We start from the raw sequence: 27626 nt of genomic DNA on the forward strand, positions 1-27626 counted from the left end.
AAACTGTCTTTCATAACATAGACTCAGACACAAAGCTTGCTAACTGCTATATTTTGATCAACCCCTGACTTTGTCCCTAAGCTCCTGAGACAAGTCCCATGTTTTGCATGTTTTCTGCCTGGGAATTATTTTTTGTGGAACTGTTCCAGGTTACAAATAAACTGCTGACATGTTCTTATTTTAAATAGGTCTATGAAACTATCCACTAAATTATTAAAAACTATGTAAAATCTTAAAGAAATGCATTATTATTATTATAATGCCTCCTATTTTGCCACTAGGTCATGATGCCTTTTTTTTCTTGGATAAAGGCCAATTTGAACCTGTGTTCAAGTTCAGTGACAATGACGTATGTTTGCCTATTATTCTGAATGTTATTCTAATTAAAAATATATATGGCTGTTGTTTGTTAAGGTAAGCACCGATGGAGCTAGAGCAGATTTTAAACATGTCACAGTCCGGGCGCAGCTCAATATTATTGCAGAAAGTGGGCGTCACGCTGGCCCTGAAACTTTGCCGGCCTGGGCCTTTGTGGCCTTTCCTTAAATCTGGGCCTATGAAGGAGTTTATTGATCCTCACATGCACATAACGAGCAAGCTGGACACTCCTCATTATGCACTTGCAGAGAATCCTAGCGTGGCCGTAGGAATTTGGACCAACCTCCCTCCCAGTGCAGGCTGCAGATCGATTGACAAAATGTATTTTCTGGCTACAACCTAAATGCAGGCTCTATTAGTCCACATCTCTGGTGGAGGAAACATTTTTGCTATGATTGGTGCCCTTTAAGTTGCATTCCTTCAGATTCCTCAACAAAAGAGTGCTTATTATTTCTGTTATATTTATTTATTCTCTGGGAACCAAGGTCTGGGAATAACCACAACTCAGTGTAGCAGCCACTACGAAGATAATTCTAAATATCAACAAATATTAATAAGACAAAACTTGAGTTTAATGTTTTCATAGCTGTCCCTTCCACCAAACTTTTGCTTTAAAGGTTAAGACTTTTTAAATATTATTTTTAAAATGCTACTCTTTTTTTTATAAAGGCTAGTATTAGACCTTGCTAACCTGGATTTGTTACTGGCTGTGCCTTATGCCATTATGTCACTGGGAACATGTGGCAATTTCAGCCTGCCAATTCTGCCCTTTATTAAAATGTGCTAATCCACATCATTATAGTTGCATTATAGGCACACATGACAGTGTGTTACAGTACATATTTAAAATAGGGATGCACCGAATCCAGGATTCAGTTCGGTATTCGGCCAGGATTCATGCCTTTTTGGGCAGGGATTGGATTTGGCTGAATCTACAGTCCCAGCCGAACTGAATCTGAACCCTAATTAGCATATGCTAATATTAACATACGCATAAGCATTTTCAAGTGGTTACTTCGAATTTATACCACATCGAGTTTTAAGCCCAGAAAAAAATTGGATGTTAGTAGGGATGCACCGAACCCCCAAATCCACCCCGATGGATTTGGCCGAATACCGAATGAATCTTAATTTGCATATGCTAATTAGGATCCGGAAGGGTAAAAAAATGTTTTTCTGATTCGGTTCAGCCAGAACCGTTGATTCGGGGGAAAGCAAACCCTGCCAAAAAAGCCCAAATACCGAACTGAATCCTGTATTCGGTGCATCCCTAGATCTTAGTAAATGTGCCCCTTAGTGATTTTGTCCCTATACTTCTGTGATATATCATATCTCTTTTTGGAATCCTTTATAGGAGAAGGAAAGGTACAATCTCTAGGGGCAATGCCAAATGTTAGGCTCCCCCAGTGATTCTAGTTACTTACCTGCTACCTCGGGCTGGCACTCCCCCTCTTTAAAAAAAAACAACAAAATATTCAACAGCCCAGGGCAGTTTTGCCCTGTGCCATCATCTTTTCCATTTTTCCCCATGGAAAAGATTTTTTCAGGTATCCCCTATGGGGCTTGTGGGAGCATATGCACAATATAGAACTTTTTCAGATATATTCCAGAGAATTCATAAAACTCACTCCCCCACTCTTAGGAATGTGTGTAGTGAGCTACCAAGGGCTAGAGCTGCAAGCAGGAAGCTACTTAAAATGGCAGCTGTTATCTTAAACAAACATAGAAAGCTTCTAGGGCTGTTTAAAGCTGGCCATACACGTGGCGATCTCACGATGTTTCGTACGACCGTCGGTCGCACGAAACATCGTCAGATCCGCCACACACCATTCAGGGCTGAATCGGCAGGTAAGGAGGTAGAAACAATAGGATTTCTACCTCCTTCTGCCGATTCAGCTCTGAAGGGAGAATTTTGGTCAGGCGCCTTCTATGGCGCCCGATCAAAATTTTCTAACCTGGCCGATCGGCGAGTCGACCGATATCAGCAGCTTCCTGCGATATCGGTCGGCTCGCTGACATGCCATACACGCACCGATTATCGTACGAAACGAGGTTTCGTACGATAATATCGGTGCGTGTATGGCCACCTTAATCTAGTGTTCTAGGCACTAAAGTGGCAAATCTATTGACAGTAAAATATCAAAATGACTTTCCTTCTCCTTTAAGGTTTGGAATAAAAGTTAAGTTTTGCTGATTCATGAGTGCTAGCCACATACATTTTCAAATATCCAGCAACTGAGTTGATACGGTGACCACAACTGGTGGTATAGTCTTATTCGCTGCTCTCCTCTTCTATGCCCTCTCTTTGGTACCATAGCACATAAAGAATTTGAATTTTGTCTGATAAGCATAGCAGGCAAGTTTTTATATGTACCCCAAGGTGATTTCCCTATAAGGTGGGAGGTGCAGGGTTCACTTTCTTTTATATTATGCCTACCAGTCTGCCTTCTCTCTCCACCACATGCCAAACCCTAGCACCTACCAAATACACTATTTGGCATGTAGGATAAAACTTACCTTACCCACCTTTCAAATAACTGATTATTACTTAAACCTTTCTATATTCTTTGACACTAGGTAACGGAAACTTATTTTTGAATTACTTACTAGTTTTTCGATAAATTACTTTAATGTGCAAAAAAATGGCTTTCATATTGACCGGTGTTAAAGGATTTTCATTGCTTAAAAAAAAGAGGGAAACTGGTGAAATGCTTTTATAAATAACCGGAAAAAAGTGATTTAAATAGAGGGAACAAAAACTAAGCTTTCTGAATAATGGCATTCTGCATAATAGGTCAAAAACCAGTCTAAGAATATTAGTGATTGTTACCCTGTATCAGTTTTAATCTAGGTGTGTTTCTTTCTGGCAGCCAATCCCAGTGCTTCACTGCCATAAATAAGAGCAACGTCAACAGCTTCAAATTATACATAAAGTATGTTTATATAGCTGTTAAGAGTTAAAAAGTAATGTTGGATTATCCAGTTATATGGTTCATCGGGTATATAAAAGCATTCCTAAAAAGACACTGCTTTCCACCTCCACCACCCAACACAGAGTTTCCTAGAATCAACACTATTTCAAAGGGGGGGAAAAATGCACAAAAGCAGCGGGGTGTTGGCATCTGGCCAGATTCCCTAACTGCTCTGTTCGTTATTTGTCAAAGGCAGTAATTGATTGTAAGATCACAAGCAGCGGAGCTTTTATTTCTTTCTCCTCAAAGCTGTTTGTTCACACTGTCGGGATGTTCAGGAATCAATGGCATGAAATCCTCTGTCCCGCCAACATTTCTTCAGATGCCTCTTTGCTTTTCATCCTACTTACGCACAAACCCAGTAGCACTCCGAAAGTGAACGGGGCTTTGTAAAAATTTCCTGGAGTTCACTTTCTAGAATTGTGTCTCTGGCAAAGTGCCACACTTTGTTAGATAATGAATATTGGCAATACTTTGGCTACTGGCTGCCCAAGATATATTTCTTTGTGAAGTGAACTCTGAAGGAATTCTCAAAAATGGTGATATTAAGACGAAATAAAAGTGGTGATAGGTTGTCAGATTTTTGCCTTTCAATTTTCAGATTTTGTCTTTTAGATGACATTTTGCCAACATTTTTTTAATGAATTTGTCTTTGGCTCTTATTAAATCTATCGGTCTGCCATCAAACCAAGTTACACATCTACATGAGCCTTGTAATAAGGATATTGCCAACAGGAATTTGCATTTAATTTGCTTGTCATTTCAATTTAGGGACTTTTCCTAAAGAGTAATTTTAGTTTGCCTAGGAAAACTAAACATTAAATTACAGGACAAGCTGGGCTTTCTAATCTTTTTTTTTTTTTTTCTAAACTTTTATAAATATATAGCGTGTGTGTATGTATATGTGTGTATATATATATATATATATATATATATATATATATATATATATATATATATATATATATATATATATATATATATATATATATATATATATAGCGAACCCAGGGTGGCACTCTGCTTCAGCTCTTAGCTCGGGTGCAAGGTAAATGACTTAAATATCCAAAAAAGACCAGCAACACCGAGTTATGTTCCAAAAACAATCAATTGTGTATTAAAAACGCATGAACAGCCAACGTTACGTTTCGGTCCCCATCGGGACCTTTCTCAAGACCCCTTTCTCCCTAGGGATGCACCGAACCCACTTATTTTTAGGTTCGCCCGAACCCACCCTGAGGGATTCTGCCAAATCCTGACCTGAATCCGAATTAGCATATGCTAATTAGGATCAGAAAGGGTTAAAAGTCTCAGCGCGCTGTAAAAAATCCCCCCTTAAATGTAACCCTTTCCGAATGCTAATTAGCATATGCTAGTTTATGCTAATTAGGATTTTGGATTCAGTTTGGCCGAAACCGAATCTATCAAAAAAAGGCTGGGTTCTGCCCGAATCCCGAACCGAATCCAGTTGCATCCCTAAAAAAACCTCAGTATACTACCAAAACTTTAAAGCACCACCACAGAAATTGGCATACTGTACTTCAGATTTCAAGGCCAAAACATCTTCTAACAGTAGGTTTCCCCCAGGAAACCATATATTTTGGAAAGTACATATGAGGAATCCAAAATGGGCAAATATTGCTTCTATTCTAAACTACCAAACCACAAAGCTTTCCTTTATTTGGTGGTCTTGAAATGCCAGCATGGATTTCAACTAGGAACATGCACATGGCGTCAGACTAGTGTTTTGGGGGAAAGAAAATTAATGGCTCACCCCCTGCACTACTCTGCCACCGCACTATTACTTAGGGCACCAGACATGCTTTACCCTCTTTCAGCAGGGGCCAGTGGGAAGGCATATAACTTCTAAGAGTGATGTCTCCGCTTTCAGCTCCTAAATGGTAGCAATCAAGCAATACATATATTATAGAAAACAGCTTATTCTAAGGGATTTTAAAGTAATTCCTCAAGTCAGGTAGGAAGACTTTGCTTCCCCTTTAAATAGCTGCCCTTTAAGTTAACCTCTCTGATATTTTGCAAAACCCTAGCAACCATATTGCAGTTCAGAAACACCTAGGGGCCGATTCACTAAAGGTCGATAACGCTTATTGCGTGTTTTTTTGCGTTAAAATTGACGCAATAAATAAGTACCGATTCATCAAAGTCTTTTCGCATGCGCTAAGACGCATATCGCATGCGCTAAATAACACATCATCGCAAGGCGATATTAACGCATTGCGTTAATTCTCGCATAGAAATAATAACGCATGGTTCACAAACACATAAGCGTTAAATGCACTAATTATCGCATTAGTCTGTGCAAAGATTCACGAACAAGCTAAAAGGGTTGAGGAGACCGCCTCATACGTATGCAAATAAGTCATAACAGGATTCTGGGAAGAAATTCCTTTAGGCTCTTAGAAAAGTCCCATTTACATGGGTTTATCCTATAGACTAATGCTTACCCACTGGGTTTTCAATGCAAAAGCCAGGATAATAGCTGATCAGATTCCCAACTAGAGACCGGTTTCGCCCTTTTAGCTTGTTAGTGAATCCCCACTCCTGGCTCTACCTAAGCTGATCAGAAAACCCTGCAGTACACTGATGAGCCCCCAGAAGGGCGAAACCGGTCTGTAGTTGGGAATCTGATCAGCTATTATCCTGGCTTTTGCATTGAAAACCCAGTGGGTAAGCATTAGTCTATAGGATAAACCCATGTAGATGGGACAAGCCCATTTAAATGGGACTTTTCTAAGAGCCTAAAGGAATTTCTTCCCAGAATCCTGTTATGACTTATTTGCATACGTATGAGGCGGTCTCCTCAACCCTTTTAGCTTGTTCGTGAATCCCCACTCCTGGCTCTACCTAAGCTGATCAGAAAACCCTGCACTACATTGATGAGCCCCAAGAAGGGCGAAACCGGTCTGTAGTTGGGAATCTGATCAGCTATTATCCTGGCTTTTTCATTGAAAAGCCAGTGGGTAAGCATTTAGTCTATAGCAGTGCTGTCCAACTTCTGTGGTACCGAGGGCCGGAATTTTTCAGACCTACGTGGTGGAGGGCCGATAATGGAAGCCAGTTTTGACAACTCCCCTTTTTGAAACCGCACCCACTTGAAACCACACCCGTGTTATCACATGACCATACCCATATTAATGGTTGTAGTACAGCAAAGACGTGCCATACTCTGCCTGCCTTACCCTGCCTGTGTGTGCCATACTCTGCTTGCCCTATGCTGCCTGTGTGTATGGGGCACACAGGCAGCATACAGTGACACAATGCTGGCACTGCTCCTACAGTCTGCACAATAACTATATATTAAAAAACTTTTTAATTGCAGTACCACCTCATTATATGTTCTTTTTGTAGTGTGCAGGGATTATTTGTGGGTTTCTACTGCTCCTACAGTCTGAGGTGTGAACAGGGGAACAATGTGGTTGATTACAGTCTGAGCTTAAGGTGTGAACACTGCAGGGGGTGAACAATGCAGAGATTAAAAGGTGTGAACAACACAGGGGATTACATTTTTAAACAATACAGGCGGTTTACAGCCTGAATCTGAGGTGAGAACCATGGAGGGGGCCAGTTAATCACAGTACTGATACCATTTAAAGCTTACACAAGAGTAAGTCATCAAAGCAGCCAGACAGGTGGGGGGCCACACACGCAAATATCCTTTTAGTGAATCGTGCGTTAAGTCGTAAAAAATAAGAAGCGATAACATTTTTAACGCATGCTATAAATAGCGCTCGTTTTATCGACCTTTAGTGAATCGGCCCCCTAGTCTCAAATGCATAGCAAAGGAAAAAGTTGCCTAATAAGACTGCATTTGGTGTATCAATTAGTTTTCTTTAAATTGTGTTCCTGTGTCTGTGTACTAAATAATTCATCTTGTATTGTATACCTGTGCAACAGCATGCATTGTTCTTACAGCTCTTCACTGATTAGTACAGGGAGGGGCAGGGGCTTTCTTTTTCACCTTCTCTTTGTGACTGTAAATAATGCAGATAAAGCAAATGAGAGCTGGAATTTCAGAAGCGTGGTCTGACCTACAGATGTGAGCTGCCCTCTAGTGTATCCCAGTTCTGTTTATATAGTGCAAGAGAGATTTAGTCTGAGACACCCTTCTGTCTAGGATTGTCTCAGAGCTGTGTCGGTAATTAGCTGCCTTGCAGTACATTGTAGTTTTTTTTAGCATTCAACAATTATTTGACAGTGAGACTATAAGGATAGAGTACCAGAAGAAAGAAAAGATTGTGTTTTATCCTGCCTACTTGCACAGAACTCACACTCCTGCTGATGTTATGTAGAAAAACTCATATTTTGAGAACCTTTGCCATGGCTGTTTCAAAAGAATAATTTTTTTGTAGTTTCCTGTTTGTACCAAAACTATTTTCTGTAAATGTAAAACTGTGAACTCAGTGTGCCTGCTTGTGTTGAATTTAGGGATGCACTGAAACCAGGATTCAGTTTGGGGGGGGGGGGAGCAAATTCTTCAAGCAGAAACAACCTATATTTCTAAGACTATTATATACAATAGCTCAGGAGTCCCCAACCTTTTTTACCCATGAGCAACATTTAAGTGTAAAAAATGTTGGGGAGCAACGCAAGCATTAAAACATTTCCTAGGGGGTGACCAATAAGGGCTGCGATTGGTTATTTTATAGCCTAATGATGACTGGCAGACTAGGAGGCTTTGCTTGACAGGACTCATGGTCTTTATGGCTCCAAATCTTGCCTTGAAGTTACAAATTCATAAAGTATAACCTGCTTTGAGGCAACTGGGAGTAACTTCAGAGGGGTTGGTGAGAATTTAATAATCAACAATATATGACTACCTGGCCAATGTTAGGGCTTGTACTCAGGAGCATCTATTTTTGTGTTTCCCCTGCTGTGGTTACTTGGAACACAGAAACAGAAGCAGCCCATAATTCCCTATCGTGGTGTACTCACACAGGTGCATTTAAGCACCAAAGCAGGTGAAACGCGGGGGAACGTAGGAAGCAATGCTCAATAGTCCAAGCCCTTACTCATTTGGCTTATTTGGCTACCTGGCTAGTTGTACTTATTTTGCTGACATTGTTTTGTTTTCTAGTTTCTCTTCTCCCTCCCCTGCAGTTTTCCAGTAAAGTCAATTGTGCATTTCATCACTTTTAATTGAGCAATTTATTATGTTTTTCAGGGGCTTACAACCACCGACTTCTCTAGAAATTGCCAAACTACATCTTCCATCTTGCTTACATGTGAGTTATGATGAAAAACAAAAAGTTGAACTGGATGTTGGATGTTATGAATATGTGTAACAGTGTCATATAAGTGCTGCTCAGTTATGAGAGATGGCTCCTAGAGTATCTTACAGGAATACTGTCATCACACAGTTTATTGCTCAACTAAAGACCCATAAGCTTAATGTGGTTATTTAGTGTATTTTTTTTTTCTCACGGTCTGTTCATAAGACTTATTTGTATTGCATTACCAGTAGGCCTGGATATGTGGGCAGGCCACAAAGGCCTGGACCAAGAACTGGGGGTGGCTTGACAGTTGTTTGAATATCCTGCTCACACAGTCTCCAGTGCCAGTGATTGGGGTCCTGGGCATTTTGGATAATAGTAGGTTCTATACCTGTATTAGTAGTAGAAGCTTTAGGCCAATATCACACAAAGCATATATACACCAGTGGAGCAAAAGGCTGATCTCCTCCCGTCCGTCCCATGTTGTGTGCCTTCTTTGCTTTAATAGCACATCGACTCATTGATCCAGAGAAGGGGAAGGCATTTTTCCCTCCCTTAGCCCCCCTCAAAAACAAAAAAAGAACTGGGTCACCTTTTACTACATGTGGCCTTTAATCTCCCCCCCCCCTCACCCTGATAAGCAGAAATATGGGTCAGGAGGGTGTGTATATTCTGTAATTATGAAACCTGCTACAAAGCATGAAAGACAAGGGTCTTTTGTTTGCCAGAAAAAGAAGTTAAAATAGTTGCATTGTACCAAGAACAGCTTCCCCTATGTAAGAATAAATAGTGCTAATAACTTTTTCAGCAGAAAAGTAGAGCATCCTTCTGTCAACTCTACTTTATATAGCATTACACATTGTAATTGGTAAAAAGTAAACATCTGTTATTCTGGTGACAATGTCCCTTAAAATGAGCAGATTTCCCCTATGCATTGCATCAGCCATATAAACAGGGCTTACTTGTTCTGCTTATTCTATCAAATCATGTATTTTTTGCTGCCACTGCAGGCAACATATATTTTTAATGAGATGTCTATATGTTGTGCTTAGTATTTTTGCCACTGGTTTCTGTGAGATAACCTTTATGCCTGTTACTTTTCTATTTCCAAATTGTACACCATTGGCACAGCAAGCTTTTAGGTGAATGGGCAGAGGCTGGCTGCGCTTCTCACTTCCCTTATTCTACCAGTCAGGTTTTATTACTGGCATGAACGATAGACATTAGTTCATATGTTAAAGGGATACTGTCATTGGCCTAGCTATAATACAGCCAACCCTGCGGGGTCTAGTGAGGGGGGCTCTCTCTCCAGCGTCCCACCTGCTTTAAACTTTGCCGCCTGCCATACTCTAGCATCAGTGGGCAGGAGCAAGCGGCTGTGGATGTGGGAGGGGTGTGCCCTCAGTGCTCCAGGCCCCTTTTGATTTTTTGCAGGAGGGCCTACACAATAATGTGTGTGTATAGAGCCCAATATTGTAGACCCTCCACAATTACCATATGGACTTCCGTATCTGATGTTTTGGCCCACTGTGTGTGGGGCACAATTATGTCTGAACTATGGAAAAGATGTTTGATTTGAGGGATTACATGGTGTCCTGAGTTTTTTTTGCACTTATTTAGTAAATAATCGCTATTGTGTTTTACAGCGATTGTAGTATTAAATGGTTAACAAATCCTGTATTTATTGTATTGATATATTTTAATATTTCTGTGCATACCATAGTTGTTCCTGTAATGTTTATAACTTTCCTGAAAGAAGTGAACACTAAATGTTTAATGTTCATTCTACAGTAAGCCCTCTTGTGAGAGAAAGAGAGCACAGAAAAAAATTACCCACTGACCTAAATGGGATTTGTGTCCTGATCTCACCTTTTTAATCATCTGTTTACAAAACAAGAAGCTGTGATAGTATTGATTCACTTCAGAGCATGCCTAATGAAATCTTGTTGGCACATTGATTTATAAAACGGCACTGCCAGCTCAGACTTCAATAATCAATGCATTGCAGGGAGGCTGCTTAATGTGACAGTGAGAACTCTTTCAGTGAATGGACAAGAAATGTAAAATAGTGAGTTGCATGTCTTAATTTCATTTGAATATGTCTCATGGGTGTTGCAGACAGACAAATATACAGTTATATTTCTGTTTAGCAGTAGTAAAGCATTACAGTCTTTACACATACTTCCTCTTACCAACTGTTTGCTTTTATTACCTTACTACTCCCTTCAATTTCATTAACTCTTACCCTACCTCACCTTGCTGTCCCAATAATTGACTTTATTTACTTTGTTGCCTCTCCTAAACATTCTGCTTTTCCTTCCTGGCTCCCTTCCTTAGAACATCTAAGAAAACCCCAGTGCCAAATTTTAAGTTTGAGGGTAGAGCCTTTGGAATTAATGTATATACAGGTATGGGACCTGTTATCCAGAATACTTGGTACCTGGGGTTTTCCGTATAAGGGATCTTTCCGTAATTTGGATCTCCATAACTTAAATCTGCTAAAAAACATTTAAATATTAAATAAACCCAATAGGCTTGTTTTGCCTCAAATAAGGATTAATTATATCTTAGTTGGGATCAAGTACAAGGTACTGTTTTATTATTGGAGAGAAAAAGGAAATCATTTTTCAAAATTAGAATTATTTGCTTATAATGGAGTCTATGGGAGATGCCCTTTCCGTGATTCGGAACTTTCTGGATAACCGGTTTCCGGATAAGGGATCCCATACCTGTAATAAGTAGAAACTGAATGTCTTTTGCACATGAACCCTTTTTGTTTCATTTTTGTTATCCAGCACACACATATTCAGGTGGCGAGGATTGGCTTTTCTCCGCTGATGTATATACCTTACCTCCCAACATTTAAAAAATAGAAAGAGGGACAAAAAGATCTGGTGAGCGTGATGTAGGGAATTTTTAACCAAGTCCAGGTTATGGCTGTGTCACAAATACCACACCCATTTTACCAAAACACTCCCCAGGTGCATAATTATTACCCAAAATAGATCATTATCATATTAAAATTAGATGTGTGTGTGTATAATATATATATATATATATATATATATATATATATATATATATATATATATATATATATTAATCCCCGACATGCCAGTATAATTACTCCAAAAAAAATTGGTAAATGAGCATATAAACCCAAGATGTGCCAGTATAATAACTACAGAAAATGGATAATCAGAATATTAACCTGAGCTGTACCAATATACTTACCACAGAATCCACATATTAACTCTAGATGTGCCAGTATAATCACTAAAATAAATGGATAATGGGCATATTAAACCCAGAGATGTGCTGGTAAGATCACTGTAGAAATGAGCAGTTCATTCGTTCCAGACAAGCCAGTAAGTTTAATGCATAAATGGATAGTTTGAAAGTATTAACTCACCTACAATTGTACCAGCAGAATAGCAATAGCAAAGTTTTTCTCTTTCCTAGAACTCTCATGCTGCGCTCTCTCACTTGTCTTGTGTAAAAGAAAATGAGAATTTCACTTACCTCTTATCGTAAATTCCATTTCTTCTAGTCCCGACATGTCAGTACGCATGGGCAGTATTGCCCCCACAGCTAGGAGGTAGGACCTATATACCAAAGCCAATCAAAATTAGCCCTTACCTATAAGACCATGTGACTTCCTCCTCACCACTGTTATACATTTGCCAAGCAATACAAGAAGCAAATATTTGGGATGGGAAACCCCGTACTGACATGTCGGGACTAGAAGAAATGGAATTTACGATAAGAGGTAAGTGAAATTCTCATTTTCTTCTTCGTCCCTTCCATGTCAGTACGCATGGGATCTACCAAGCCATGCCCCTAAAATATAAGGGGTGGGAACAATAATATCAACAGATGCTAAAAACAAATCAAGCATCACAAGAAAAAACGGACCATTACAAGAATCCTCTCAGGGACCAGAGGGATTTCCACACTACGGTTGCCATAAACATCCAAGCCCGGCTCGGGAGGATCCTCTGCCAACAAGAAGAAAATGGTCACAATCATGACTCTGACACTGGGCAGTTCACTGGTGTTACCAGCCCCGCAGCAACCAACCAGTTAACCACAACTCTGATGCATTATCCACTAGAGCTGTCTCTATGCCCCCAATCCTTAGCACTAACCTGGGGCCCTAGAAAAATAATTGTGGCACACAAGCATCTAGCTCCAAAGCACACCGGTATCAGCTTAAATTGGTGTTGACAGCCGTCAAACTCAACACCCCCAGAGATCAGCCAAAGATGGGCACACTAGCCATCAAGCCCCCCTATGGCACAAACAAGCTAGGGACTCCAGCCTGTAACAGAGCATGACAGGCTGAAACCCAACTTCCTACCACTCACTGTAGCTACCAACCTTGAGAGGCTACCTAACCAGCAATGTTAGGGCCAGGTTTAGGAACTGTACACGACCTGCAGATGGAAGATCAGCTAACCAGTAAAACATGACTGGAATCAACTGGAAAACATGCATGGAACGACTGGTGCACAGCCAGCCCATACTCAATGTACCATCTAGCCACCCTGCATGAAAGTCAGAAGCGCCATATACTATGCATGCTAAACAACCAGCGGACAAACCAACACCCTGCCAGAAAGCAGTGGTGGACATGTCAAGCAAAGCACTGGAGAACACGCCAGCTGCCCTCCCTGCATGCAAGAGCCCAGAGTGAAAGATAGCTAACACACAAGCAATAGCAAAAAACTAGCGCTGTGCTTGCAATACATGACTCTGCAACCACTGATGGACTGTTCAGATACTGTAACTGCAAAGAAACCGCTCCCTAAACTAGCCACTGCTAGTAAGGAGTGGAATACAAGGTGAAAAACAAGCACCCACACATGCAAAGAAAGCAGCTAAGGTAGACAGCCACAAGCGCCAAGGCACACCATGACGTGAACCAAATACCATATCAAAGGCAGCCAACCACATGCCTGCACCAAGGACCACAGCATGACTGGCAACCATATACGCCAAGGACTAAGCCAAGGCCAGCAGCCACCTGCACCAAGGAGCACACCAAAATTGGCAGCCTCATAAACAATTGCCAGCATCCTATGAGCCTAAGCTCCTAACCAGGGCCAGTCTCCCTGGGAGCCAAAGGACAGAAAACAGGGCAAGTTGGCAAGCAAACCAAGGCTAAAACCGGGGTCAAATGAGCCACAAACCAGGACCAAAGGCCAAAACTGGTCAAACGCCAAGCAAGCCAAAGGCCAGAACTAGAGCCAACGGCCAAGCAAGCCAAAGGCCAGAAACAGAGCCACCATCCAAGCAAGCCAAAGGCCAAAACCAATGGGCAAGCAAGCCAAAACTGGAGCCAATGGCCAAGCAAGCTGAAGGCCAAAAACAGAGCCAAAAGGCCAATCAAGCCAAAGGTCAAAACCTGAGCCAAAAGGCCAAGCAAGCCAAAGGCCAGAGCCAAGCAAGCCAAAGGCCAGAGCCAAGCAAGCCAAAGGCCAGAGCCAAGCAAGCCAAAGGCCAGAGCCAAGCGGCCAAGCAAGCCAAAGGCCAGAGCCAAGCGGCCAAGCAAGCCAAAGGCCAGAACCAGAGCCAAGTGGCCAAGCAAGCCAAAGGCCAGAACCAGAGCCAAGCAAGCCAAAGGCCAGAATCAGAGCCAATGGCCAAGCAAGCCAAAGACCAGAACCGGGCCAACGGTCACACCAAAGGCCAAAACCAATGGGTAAGTGAGCCAAAAGGTCAAAACTGGAGCCAATGGCCAAAACCAGAGTCAATGGCCAAGCAAACTAAGGCCCAAAACAGAGCCAAAAGGCTGAAACCAGAGCCAAAGGTCTGAACCAATGGACAAGCAAGTCAAAGACTAAACTAATGTCCAAGTGAGCCAAAGGTCAAAACTGGAACCAATGGGCAAGCAAGCCAAAGGCCAAAATCAGATCCCACTGCCGAGCAAGCCAAAGGACAGAACTGGGAAAAAACGGCCAAGCAAACCAGAACCAGCGGCCAAGTGAGCTAAAAGCCAGAATGGAAGAAGCAGCCAAGTGAGTCAAGGCCAGAACCAGGGCCAGCAACCAAGCAAAGAAAACGGCCAAACCAAGGACCAGTGGCCACTCAAGCCAACAAGGACCAGCAGGCAAGCAAGCCAGAGTCCAAAACAAGGACCAGCAGGCAAGCCTATAGCAAAAATTCTGCTGCCAGGGGTGAGAGGCAGTAGCAAAGCAAGCCAAAGGCCATAACCCGGAACCACAGCCAAGGGCAACAAAAGCCATAAACAGACCCAACAGCCAAGCAAGCCAAAGACCGTAATCTGGGCCAACAGGCACACAAGGCAAAGTCCATGACAAGGACCAGCAGCCAAGCAAGTCAAGGCTATAGCAGAAAGTCTGATGCCAGGGGTCAGAGGCAGTAGACAGATGAGCTCGAGGCCATAAGCAGAAACTGCAGCCAAGTTAGGCAAAGGCCATAGACAGAACCAACAGCCAAGCAAGCCAAAGACCATAATCAGGGCCAACAGACACACAAGACAAAGTCCATGAAAAGGACCAGCAGCCAAGCAAGTCAAGGCTATAGCAGAAAGTCTGATGCCAGGGGTCAGAGGCAGTAGACAGATGAGCCGGAGGCCATAAGCAGGAACTGCAGCCAAGTGAGGCAAAGGCCATAGACAGAACCAACGGCCAAGCAAACCAAAAACAATAATCACGGCCAGGGTCAACAGGCACACAAGGCAAAGCCCAAAACAAGGAACATCAGTCATGCAAGCCAGAGACATAGCAAAAAACTGGCTAACAGGGACCAAGAACAGCGGTCACGCTGACCAAAGGCCATAACCAGGACAACGACCAACAGGCACGTAAGCAAAAGTCATAGCACAAGCCGGCAGTCATGCAAAATGACAGTCACAGAGCAATCAAACATTTACTAATGTTGGCTCCTATCATGCTAGCAGACAGAAATATACCTGTAAACACACCAGAAAGAAAAAGGAGTGGTTGAACTACAACTCTGTTCATACCTGGTAGGAAAAAACTGCCTTTTAAGCCAAAGACCCAACCAGGGCCTGCAGAAATAAAATAAGCAGGAAAAGGTACACCACTGCCACAGCAGAAACCCCAGTTAAACCAGGAAGCCCCTGATGAAATAAGAGCTGCTATACCTGCTGTGTCTGCCCAGTAGATTTGACTCACAAGGAATTCTACATATATGAAATAGCAATAACAAGGAGCCCAAGAAGCATACAAGCACCTAACAAGATAACACTGGCTTGTAGGTAAAGGCAAACTCTAGTCAGAACCCTGGAGAAAGACTGGTTAAAAGGTGCAGACTCCCTGTGAGAAAAGGAGATACCATACTGCTACAACAGTGCAACTCCCAGCCAGTCTGGGCACACCTGGTGTAATAATGAGCTCCCATACCTGCAGAGTCCGCATGGTAGACTCACAAAGAAAAGCTAACAATATGAAACAGCAATAGCAAGGAGGCCTAGAAGCATACAAACACCTTACAGGATAAAATTGGCTTGTAGGCAAAATGCAAACTCCAGTCAGAACCGTGGAGAAAGGTTGGTTATAAGGTTCAGACTCCCTGCGAGAAAAGGAGATACCATACTGCTACAGCAGTGCAACTCCCAGCCAGTCTGGATGTACCCAGTGTAATAATGAGCCCCAATACCTGCAGAGTTTGCATGGTAGACTCGACTCACCAAGAAAGGCTAACAATATGAAACAGCAATAGCAAGTAGGCCTAGAAGCATACAAACACCTTACAGGATAAAATTGGCTTGTAGGCAAAATGCAAACTCCAGTCAGAACCCTGGAGAAAGGCTGGTTATAAGGTGCAGACTCCCCGTAAGAAAAGGAGATACCATACTGCTACAGCAGTGCAACTCCTAGAACAGTCTTGGAAGCACCTGGTGTAAATGAGCACACATACGAGCACCCATACCTGCACCCATACCTGCTGTGTCTGCACAGAGGACTCAGGCTTACAGTAAAAACACTAAAGATATCAATAGCAAAGTGCCCTAAAGGAGCCTTACCAGATAGCAGTGAGTAGTCAGCAGCATGGCAACTCCCACAAGAACCCAGACAGCCTTCAGCTGAGGGCCATAATTAGCTCATTAGTATGCAGGCTTCTCAGTGCACTGAGCATTTCAAACACACAGTGGAGACTGAAGATTCATACTCACCAGATTCAGGCTTAGTTATCACTAGCCCATATCCATACCCATGGCCCTTTAGTCCGAAATGTCTTCAAAGGCTCAAAACACCATAGGAAAAAGGAGACTCAATTGATCACAGGCAGGAAAGTGGAAATACCCACGCCTGTATACTTTCCCACTAAGCAGCTGTTTGCATACTGTGCATACATGGGAATAGAGCAGGGGGCTATTTTAGCACAAGGCTAGGACCATGGGTATGCCCACACCTGCATTTCTTCCCAATAGGTGAAAGTTTGATTACTTTACTTATTGGGGCATCAGGTAAAATCTTCTCCATTACCTGGGAATCATCCCTCTATGTATACACAGAGGTAAAAAATAAAATAAATAAATAAAATGACAAAAACAAAAGAAAAATCAAACTCTGAAATCACAAAATGGTGAGGAGGGAGATCCTACCTCCTGTTCAGTAGGACAAAAAATAACAGTGGTGAGGAGGAAGTCACATGGTCTTATAGGTAAGGGCTAATTTTGATTGGCTTTGGTATATAGGTCCTACCTCCTAGCTGTGGGGGCAATACTGCCCATGCGTACTGACATGGAAGGGACGAAGAAGAAAACAAAAATGCTGTTCCTTTCAAAGTAAGGCTGCCTTGGATTTTTTTTTTTTTTTTCTGATGAGCAGGGAACCAAGAGCTGGATGTAGACAAGTGGGCCAATGCAGCATATTAAAAATACAATACAGGATTGTGGGCTGTATGCTAAAAATTGGTACTGTCCTGAGAAACGTGGCACAGTTGGGAGGTGTGGTATACCAGCCCATGTGCCATTAGTCTTATTATATTATCACATTTCCCCTGAGCTTACTAAATCTGCCTGAGTTTATATGTATTTATGCTTCTGGAACAAGATTTAGCTCTAAATACCAACAACAACAAAGAAGTGCTATTTTTCATGGTATAGGGATTTATACCAGACTATGTGGTGTACAGAGGCACCCAAATGGATATATAGGAGACAAAATTTCCATGGCCAAAAACAAGTAACAAAGAACAATGCGGAATGCAATAAAATTGCTAAAATCCAATAAAACCAGACCAGAAAATGACACAAGTATTATCCACGTGCCTATTTTTTCTAATGGGCCCCTGGCCATCACACCCTAGGGGACATTTATTTCCTGCCTCTGCTTTAAAAGCTGCTTCTCTTTTCCCAAACCAGAAGTGCTGCAGAACGTAGACTCTACGATCTGTGACACTTTATTCCTTTTATCCACAGAACATAGATTCTACGTTCTGTGACATTTAAAGAGTTAAAATTCAGAATTATGATCTCAATAGTTAATTGAATTTCAATATGAATTTTCAGTCAAATCCTCATCAAACCGATCATTCTTATTTTATTACATCTTACAGCCTTCTACGAATAAGGATGGAGTCTTATGTGAATGAATGATGTATGGTCTCTGTAAAGTGCTGCAGAATATGTTGGTGCCATGTCACTAAAGAATAATAATAGAACAATCCTAAAAGTGGATGAATAATATTTCTGTTTGCTTGCCATAAATATGAATGCGTTATAAGTCACATGTTCTGCATTTTAATTATAAATATTGATAGGTCTCCATTTTTATGCATGTCGGGATAGGGAGGGAAGAGTGGGTGATGCAGCAGGGACAGCTAGACAATACTTTGAGGAATTTAAGTTTAGCTCAAGGAACGCAGCCAACACCAACATTCAGCCTCATTTACAAGTATAAAGTAGAGAATGCAGTGTATTTCTACACAGGAACACTTCTGTGATTTAAGCTATTGCTGCACTTTATCCTCTTGTCCTTCCCCCTCCTTTCACTTCCCAAAGCCAACAAATATATATAAATAGTTATCTTAATGAATAATTACCAGTGGCAGACTGGATCTCTAGGAATGTGTTCTTTCCTATTGCTGCATAAGCAGCCTGACAGCCTAATATTCTCTCACTGGCATCCTTATTCCTTCCTCATTATCCCACAGTAATCGTGGACTACAGTAAGAGATCTTTAATCAGCAAATGGTTAAATTAATATCACTTTATCCAGGGTAAAATGACCAATTTCATGCAGCTAGTAGTTGCTAGCGTTCAGTCCATATTTTTCAACAAGAGTTCAATAAATAGTCCTTGTGAACATGCTTCTCATCTATTGTTTATATTAAGAACTAGCTATGGGTTTAATTTCTTGCACTAAACAAGAAAATAACACATTTACCACTTTTATTTAGAATGTTCTAGTTAATGTGAGTCACTGCAGGGGAGTAGCTGATAAACCAAATTATTATCATTATCTCCTTTAAGGTAAATTAAGAAGAGGGGAAGAGGGGGAATAAGTTCAGGGGAAAACAGTTATCCATTTTGTAAAACTATTAAACATGTAAATTACATGCTTTGTAATGTCAACTTTTAAAACTTTTAAACTTTAATGCTTTTTTTTTTGCATGCTTAGGTTTTCACCCAAAGTCATGAACTCTTTAACAATTTCCTTTCTTGGCTTTTAGAAAGAAAATCACATTTTAAGAGGTTTTGATTCCTAGTAATGCAAATTCCATCAACACACACATGCACACAACTACAAGACAGCACATCTTTTGTAGATGATTCCAATTAAATTTGAGTCGGTGCCAGGCATTTCTTGGCATTTAGAAAGGGATATACTGGGGATATTTGTGTGCAGCAACAATCATATGTAGATGGTTTCTCTACTTTTTAAATGTTAGTTTGCATTTGATATAGTTCACTGTACTATAGAGTGTGAGCACAGCATGAGAGACTGGCTGAATAGTCTGTCAATGGCTTTTTAGAGGGGATGTAAAGCCATAGATTAAAAGATTAAAAATACATTGAAAACTTGTATAGAATTACAATTTCTGTAGGCAAAATTTTATTTTGGGGTTTTCATCCTTTTTAATGCGTGCACCTTTTCGGATCATTTCAAACTTTTTCTAGTAATGTAGTCAATGCTTTGTGTTGGTTTCTTTTGCAGACATTAGTCACTGGTAGTTCCTAACAAACTGATACAGATAAGCCCTTTTATTCTCCTTTAACACAGTTGTGGAACTAAGAAGACCCTGTACCTTTTAATGAACACTAGCAGACATCTGTACATCTGTTAATCATTAACATTCAGGGCTGATTGTTGCTGGGAATACTTTCCAGTGCTTGCCAGAGTATAGGTATCTGCCTTTCAGTAATAGGTTTCCTAGACAGATTCATTGAGCTTCCAGTAAAGGCACAGTGTAAAGTCTCTGAGTCAGGCACCAGAAAGAAGCTTCGGCCCATCCCTGTACAGCTTCCTTCCATATAGGGAGAAGAGAGAAACATAGGAGAGTTAATGCCTGGAATACCAGACATAGAAAACATTCCTCTGCTCTGTGCAGACCATCTCACTATCTCATGTGCCTTTTTATTCTGCATCACATTTTTCCCAAAATAAAAATTTCTTTACCCCAGGGTTTTCCAGCATTTATTCTGCAAAAACTTCTAGCATTAAGATTCTGCCTTAATGTATAGCGCTGGAAAAATATATGTTGAAGTTTTTATACTTGTTAGTCACATAATAAATAGTTTAAATGAGTCAGACACAAAGTGTAGTAGCAAAATAAATGCACTTGCTTTTGTGCATATTGAAGGTTTAATTGTATAGCAGGCCATCATGGAAAGCTGCTCCTGTAGTTTCATCCTTTTGGAGCTGAGACTTGCCATGGAAGTATGTTAGCAATCAGCCCCAATGACGTATATGTGATTGATATTTCCAGCACTTACATGTGCCTATGTAGGTCTTTATTTACTGCTATTTATCACTCCTCAAATATAATTTGGCAAGGTCACCAAATGAGTAGATCTTTGACTGAGTTGGCAACTTTTCATTTTCATTCTTGGGCTAATCAGATCTTAATGGGTGCCAGGGGTGCTGCTACCATGAGGAAATTTGAAAAACGCTCCTTAAGCGCCAGTTCCCCACAAAAGATACCAGGGGCGGCAAAAACCTAGTGCTAGCTCTGCTAGTGCAGAGAGAGCAATTGCGCTCTCTACACTAGTGATGCAAGCCCCCCCTGGACCCCCTCCGGTGCTGTCAAGGTAAGCGCAGGGGCCAGAGGGAGGCAGCATTGGAAGAGCAGCCTTGGGCAGCCCAGGGGCCAAAAATTCTCCTGATGGGAGCTTATGTAGACCCTCCTGGAGAGGACTGCATCAACGCACCAATGTGGCCTCTGCATTGATAGATATCTGGCTGATTTACGAATCAATATCTATTGAAGAGGGCCCACACACAGGTAGATTAGCCGATAGGTTGAATAACGTACAGGATCAACACATTTATGACCGCCTTAACTCCAGCTTTGAATTGATGAATATACCCATATTTTGTACAGACACGTGGGTCTTGTCGTAACAGAGAACTACAACCTTTTCCGTGTCCTACTTTTGGTTCTCAAACAGTGTTTTTACTTTTAATGTTGAGGTCTCTTGAGTTTTTAAGTTCAAGAGGATAGGTTTTAAATAATTAGCAAATGTAATTTTCTGCCATACGTCAGCTAGAATGAAAAGCCAAGTGAGGAATGGATTTTGTTGTCGCTGTGAATTTAATAAGAAACTGCATGTTCAGGGTTTAACTAATTACGCCTTTAGTGAACCCTTATAATAGGAATGTTCCCTGGATCTCTTTAGTGTATTGTCAGAATGCTCTATAAGCTGTTTGCCTGTACTAGTTATTGACTGCTGATGTGTCATTATGGTCTTGCCTCTAAAGTATAGTGTATGTGCATATGGATGCATCTTGTAATTTCATTTCATTTTTGTTTGCCTTTACACACAATCATCAAGCGGATGCTGTAAAATGAAGTATATATAATTGAGCTTTTTTTTTGAGGGTGGGGAGTAAAGATAATTTAGGATATAAATTGGAGTTGAGACCACATTATGCTGATTAACCAAATTTATTTTTGCTTTCCCTTTGAAACCACATTTCAGGTGCACTTTGGGAATTTGGTCTTAGACCACTGGTTTACACTTCAGAAAATTAAAGCAAATACTGTGTGTTAAGAGGTTCATGATTCATTAAATCCTTCAAAACAACCATATAATTTGAAAATAAATAGCTGCTGTGTATATGGGACCACCTTTTGTTGCTCAGGCAACTATTGATATTCTGAAATATGCCATTTCGATGCCCTATTCCCTAAAACAATAATCTGCTCATGCTGTTGCCTAATCTCTAATGGTGTTTTCCAGTTTATTAAAAAAAAAAAAAAAAATAATAATCTGTTTCTGTGAATTAAACCAAATACATTTCTCCTGTGTGACATAAAGCAACAGAAAGGCAGCCATCTTGGGGCCCTTGTATTCAGATATCAATACCAGATACCAGATATCAGTCAAGCCAGTCTGAAAATCCTACTAGTAAACAACTGCATCAGGGACAGTTACAATTTAGCTCAGAAAAACAAAAATGTTGTGAGCCCAGGTGGCAATCGGATCAAGTAACCGGAAATGTCCACTTTGAATACAAAAATTGATAACTAGCTCGAACATCAACAACTAGATTACAGCCAAGAACTGGTCTTACACTTAAAGATTCCCAGTACAGGCCGTAAGGGTGAGGACTTCATCGATTAGCCTAATGATCCTTGCCCTGATTTAAATTTTAAATCAGCCCAATTGACATCTGGCTGATTTTCTGCCAGATATTGTTGAATAGGCCCTTACAAAGACCCACAGACGTTAGCTTAAAAAGCAAATGTCTATGTGGCACTGTATTAAAAGCTTTGCCAAAATCCAAGTACAGGTATGGGATCCCTTATCCGGAAACCCGGTATCCAGAAAGCTCCGAATTACGGAAAGCCCGTCTCCCATAGACTCCATTTTAATCAAATAATTCAGAATTTTAAAACTGATTTCCTTTTTCTCTGTAATAATAAAACGGTACCTTGTAACTGATCCTAACTAAGATATAAATAATCCTTATTGGATGTAAAACAATCCTATTGGGTTTAATTCATGTTTTATTGTTTTTTTTAGTAGACTTAAGGTATTGAGATCCAAATTACAGAAAGACCCTTTATCCGGAATACCCGTGGTCCTGAGCATTCTGGATAACGGGTCCTATACCTGTACATTATGTCTACTGTAATCATCATTTAAAAGAAAAAAAAAAAAATTTGTTTGATGCAATCTGTTCTTCTTAAAGCCATGCTGATTACTACTTATAATTCCATGTTAACAGTGATGCCTTAACAAACCTTCAAATAACTTGCCCACAACATGTCAGACTTACAGGCCTATAATTGCTAGGTTGACGTTGTAATCCCTTTTCAAATACAGGGATTACATTTGCTTTCCTCCAGTCCGTTGGTACCATACCAGATGAAAGTGAATGCTGAACTCAACTTAGTACTTGTATAATTGAAAACTTCCATAGATTTATCTGTCTTGCTACAGTATATGTATATAGATTCAATTGAATCTTGTCTATGGCATTGAATACTGCACTGTTGAAAACATTGGGGCTAATTTACTGTCATACATGCCCACATTTGACCAATTTTGACCCTACTTTCCAACTGTCTGGGTGTGTATGTCAGCATTGTGGCCATCCTGTGAATCTGTTGGGTTCTTGCTTGTGAGCTGCATCAGCAGGTTAGAAACTGTTAGAAGCTGCAGCTCCTCTTTACTTCCTGTTAGGTCTTTTTATTAAAGGGCACCTATTGTGATGTTACTAGGGTTGCCTCCTGTCCGGTTTTGACCTGGACAGCCTGGTTTTCAGACTGGATGTTCAGGTAAAAACTGCCAGCCTAGGTTTCTGAGACTGATGTGGCGACCAGCCGATCGCCTTGTCATAGACCCACCCCAGTGATGTCATAGCCCCGCTCATGTAACATCACTGTCCCCCCCCAGTCATGTCACGCCCCACCCCCTGTCTGAAGTTAACCACCACAAAAGTTGGCAACCCTAGACGTTGCACGCATGCGCATAGTGAGTGAAATCATTGGCGCTATGCTTAGTCTTTAAACATGACTGCTCCCTTCCCGAGCAGGTGACTTAGCACCCCCTATTGAAGGCTCTATTAGCCCACACATCCGACCAGGAAACAATCGGGGAAAATTTAGGGGGGGGGGCGATAATATGGAGCCCACACACGGCCCAAAAATTGAAAGAAACTATGTTTTGTGCGTGTATGGCCACTTTATTCCTACAACAGAAGTGAAAATCTTATCTGCATAAGAGTGACTTTGATCTCTCTCTAAGATGATTAAGCTCCAGCACTGAAGTAATGGAGTGGCTGTTTCACTGAAAGCCAAAACGATGATTATTGAGTAGGTGCTGACCCATTTTAAAGTATAGGATAGGAAGGAAACTGCAGCCAGGCACACTTTCTGCAGTGCTGTAATATCTATTTTTTAATAGTTGTTGCTGAAAGCTGCATTAGCATGAGCATTTGCAAGTTACATGTTGAAAGATTGTCAGTTCATAATCTGTCTGCAGAATGATTAAATAGAATTTGTAGCACAGATAGCAAGCATATAGCAAAGGTTCCTAGACACATGAGCTTGGCAGACTGTTTTAGTATAACAGTCAGGTCAGTACTGCTGAAAATATTGCCTATATTTCTTATACCTCTATATTTATATTTATTTAATATATATATATATATATATATATATATATATATATATATATATATATAATTATTTTTTTTTTTTTTAGATAGTTGTGTATTCATTAAAAATTTGACTGAACTGACTATGAGAACTACTGGTATGGGATCCATAAAAATCCAAATTATAGGGAGGCCATCTCCCATAGACTCCAATGTAATCGAATGATTGACATTTTTAAACATAATTTCATTTTTCTCTAACTATAAAACAGCTCCTTGTATTTGCTTCCAATTAAGATATAATTAATCCTTATTGGTGGCAAAACAGTCCTATTGGGCTATATATATAAAATTTTTTTTTTTAGAGGTATGGAGATTAAAAATTTATGTAGAGACCCCTTATCTGGAAAAATTTGGTCCCATGCATTCTGGATAACAGGTCCCCTACCTGTACTTGTCACAACTCTTTTCCCCAACAATATGGCTTGTGTGTTATGCTTACTAACCTTTGTGGCCTGCATAATCTAATGGAATTAAATTGGTTTGTGCCGATATATGCACAGTACTTTACTAAAATATTCAGTGCCTTAATCAATTCTAATGTTTTACTTAATGCCAAATTCTACATAGAAGTTTGGGTCTGTGACTTTTTTTTTTAAATGTCATATTGTTCAATGTTCAACTTTGGACAGTTGTCTGAATATGAACAGCTCCTGTTACTAGAAATTTTTTTTAAAATGGTCTGTTTTTAATATTAATCCAGCGTCGTCTTCCTTTTTGACACCATCTGAATATCTTTGATATTGACTGAATCAAGCCAGCAGCCCTATTAAAATACATGCAAATGAAACTGAATGGAAGGGGATGTGTAACACTTCATGGCTGAGCTTTCCTCTTTGACGTCCTGTATGCGGGGTGTAGCATGCATTGCCACCTTTGACCTTGGCAAAAAAACTGACAAGAGGACAGGATGATGACACAGGGTAAGAGCAGTGGCACATAGGGGTGGGGTCGTGATATTTGGGAGCATGTTTGTGCCTTTTAGGGTCTAAGCCATGACATCAGGAGTGGTTATTGGCCAGATTATGGTTTCAGTTTCACAAGGCTCAACACAAACAGACAGAGACCCACACAACTTAAGAAAAATCAGACTGTTCGGTCCAAAATTGAACAGGTGTCTCACAAGAGGGGAGTCGAGGGGGAATGAGAGAATGATTGGCAAAGTGCTTCCTTAGTGGCAACTATTTTGAAAATCGATTATTTAAAAATGAAGTCCAGTTAAGAAAATGTTTGTTTCTGGTGACAATGGCTGTTCATATTTAGACACTTGTCCAAACAATTAAGACTTTTGTTTGTCTTTGTTTCAGGCCCCATTAGTGTTTTGGCCAGGTCAACATGGCAGATGAAGATGTAGTAATTAACAGTCCCTATAATAGTTCCAAATATCCAAGACTGTTACAACCTTCAATATCATACATTTTGAATTGACTCTGTCCACTAATGTAGGCCAACCCCACACTTTGAAATCTTGCATTTTATCCATTAATTGTTGTGTAATGTAATGCTCATTCTATATACTTTATATCTTTGCCTCTGGGGGTACTAGGAAGGTAGGTCACTGTATTTTCAGTTTTTTTGGACATTCCATACAGTTGGATATTCAGGGAGATTGTAACAAAGTTTCACCCCTACTAAAAGTAAGAGATTCTTGGTATAAGGCTGCTGATCAAGATTCAAATTAACTCCTGCATTTTAAGTAGGAAGAAGCCCAAACAGCCCCACAGGCCCAATAAATAGTCACTGTATGCAACTTAAAGCAGCCTCTCTGGGCATGTCTTACAATATACAGATTGACAGTCCAGGTCTGGGAAGCATTGTTGTTATGCAAGGTTGTATAATTGTGGCAGAATAGTTTTGTGAAGTTATTTTAGGAATAGATAAGCATGTAAAAAGCAACCACACAGTGGGTAGAAGTAGGGCCGTTTTAGAGGAAGGTGAGTTAGGCAGGCATTTCTTCTTTTTTTTTTTATATAGGAAATTCCAAAAGTAATCATTTTCATTTTAACTTGATTTTTACAGGTAAGAAAATTAAGATAAATTAGAAATGTACCGTATTAGTCACAGACTATAGGTAGTTATATGGATAATCATAATTCTGAAAGTCACAGACCAGAAGGGAAATTGAAATTAAAGGTGTATGGGAAGTTAGTAAACTAGGCAAACTACTATAACTACTGCCCAATGTCTGTTTCTATTCCTATTTAAATACTGTGCACCAAGGTACTTTCCAAACACTTGTGCTCGGAAATCACACGAATTCTTATTTAACTGACCAGATTTATTTTACAATTTAACAGGTGTCTTACTCAAAGATGTCAAAGTACCAATCAGAACTGCAGGTTGCCTTCTCTTTGCCTTCTGAAATGTTTGTATTTTTTTGTATGTATTATATGGTTTATGTACAGATAAACAACATTAAGATTAATATTGTCAAAGAATGATTCTGTAGACCAGTAACTTTAGAGACCATAAAGATAAGCTTGGTCTGTTTTCATCCATATAAGGGCTCTGGCACACAGGGAGATTAGTCGCCCGCAGCAAAACTCCCTTTTCGCGGGCGACTAATCTCCCCGAGTTGCCTTCCCCTGCCATCCCACCGGCGAACATGTAAGTCGCCGGTGGGATGGCAGACGCGGCGGGGCGATTTGCGCGAAATCGCGCCCCCGATGACGATCCTGTATGGATCGAAACGCGTAGACATTTGTGTCTAAATAAACTTTTTGATTTTTATATGTCCCTGGAGTGCTTTCTACGAGACTTTATACAATTTTATGGTTAGCACCCAGTCATTGGCGTTTTTTTTGGTGAGTGCCGATTTTTTGAACATTATATATATATATATATATATATATATATATATATATATATATATATATATATATATATATATATATATATATATATATATATATATATATATATATATATATATCAAAATAAAACAGCCAGCACCAAGGGTCTTTGTGTTTCAAAAAATCTCTTGTGTATTAAAACAATTTTAATACACGAGAGATTTTTTGAAACACAAAGACCCTTGGTGCTGGCTGTTTTATTTTGATATTTATATGATATCCCGTGCACAGGGGCAACTGCAGAGCAGCAGATTTTGGAGTGTGGTGCTGTCGTGTGGACTGTGTTATATATATATATATATATATATATATATATATATAATATAATTTTTTTTTTATATATATATATATATATATATATATATATAT

General features: G+C 40.3%; 1 protein-coding gene across 6 annotated transcripts in view; it reads left to right on the forward strand.

The window, feature by feature from the left end:
- Positions 1–27626, forward strand: part of lpp (LIM domain containing preferred translocation partner in lipoma) — a 176876-nt gene that overhangs the window by 23213 nt on the left and 126037 nt on the right. For 5 of the 6 annotated variants that reach the window (XM_012963147.3, XM_012963146.3, XM_018093939.2 and 2 more), the window contains 1 exon segment: positions 8533–8593. The exons of the other annotated variant lie outside the window; for it this stretch is intronic. The gene's annotated coding sequence lies outside the window, so the exon portion shown is untranslated. 6 annotated transcript variants of the gene reach the window in all.

The sequence above is a fragment of the Xenopus tropicalis genome, chromosome 5 (assembly GCF_000004195.4).
Source record: "Xenopus tropicalis strain Nigerian chromosome 5, UCB_Xtro_10.0, whole genome shotgun sequence".
NCBI lineage: Eukaryota > Metazoa > Chordata > Amphibia > Anura > Pipidae > Xenopus > Xenopus tropicalis.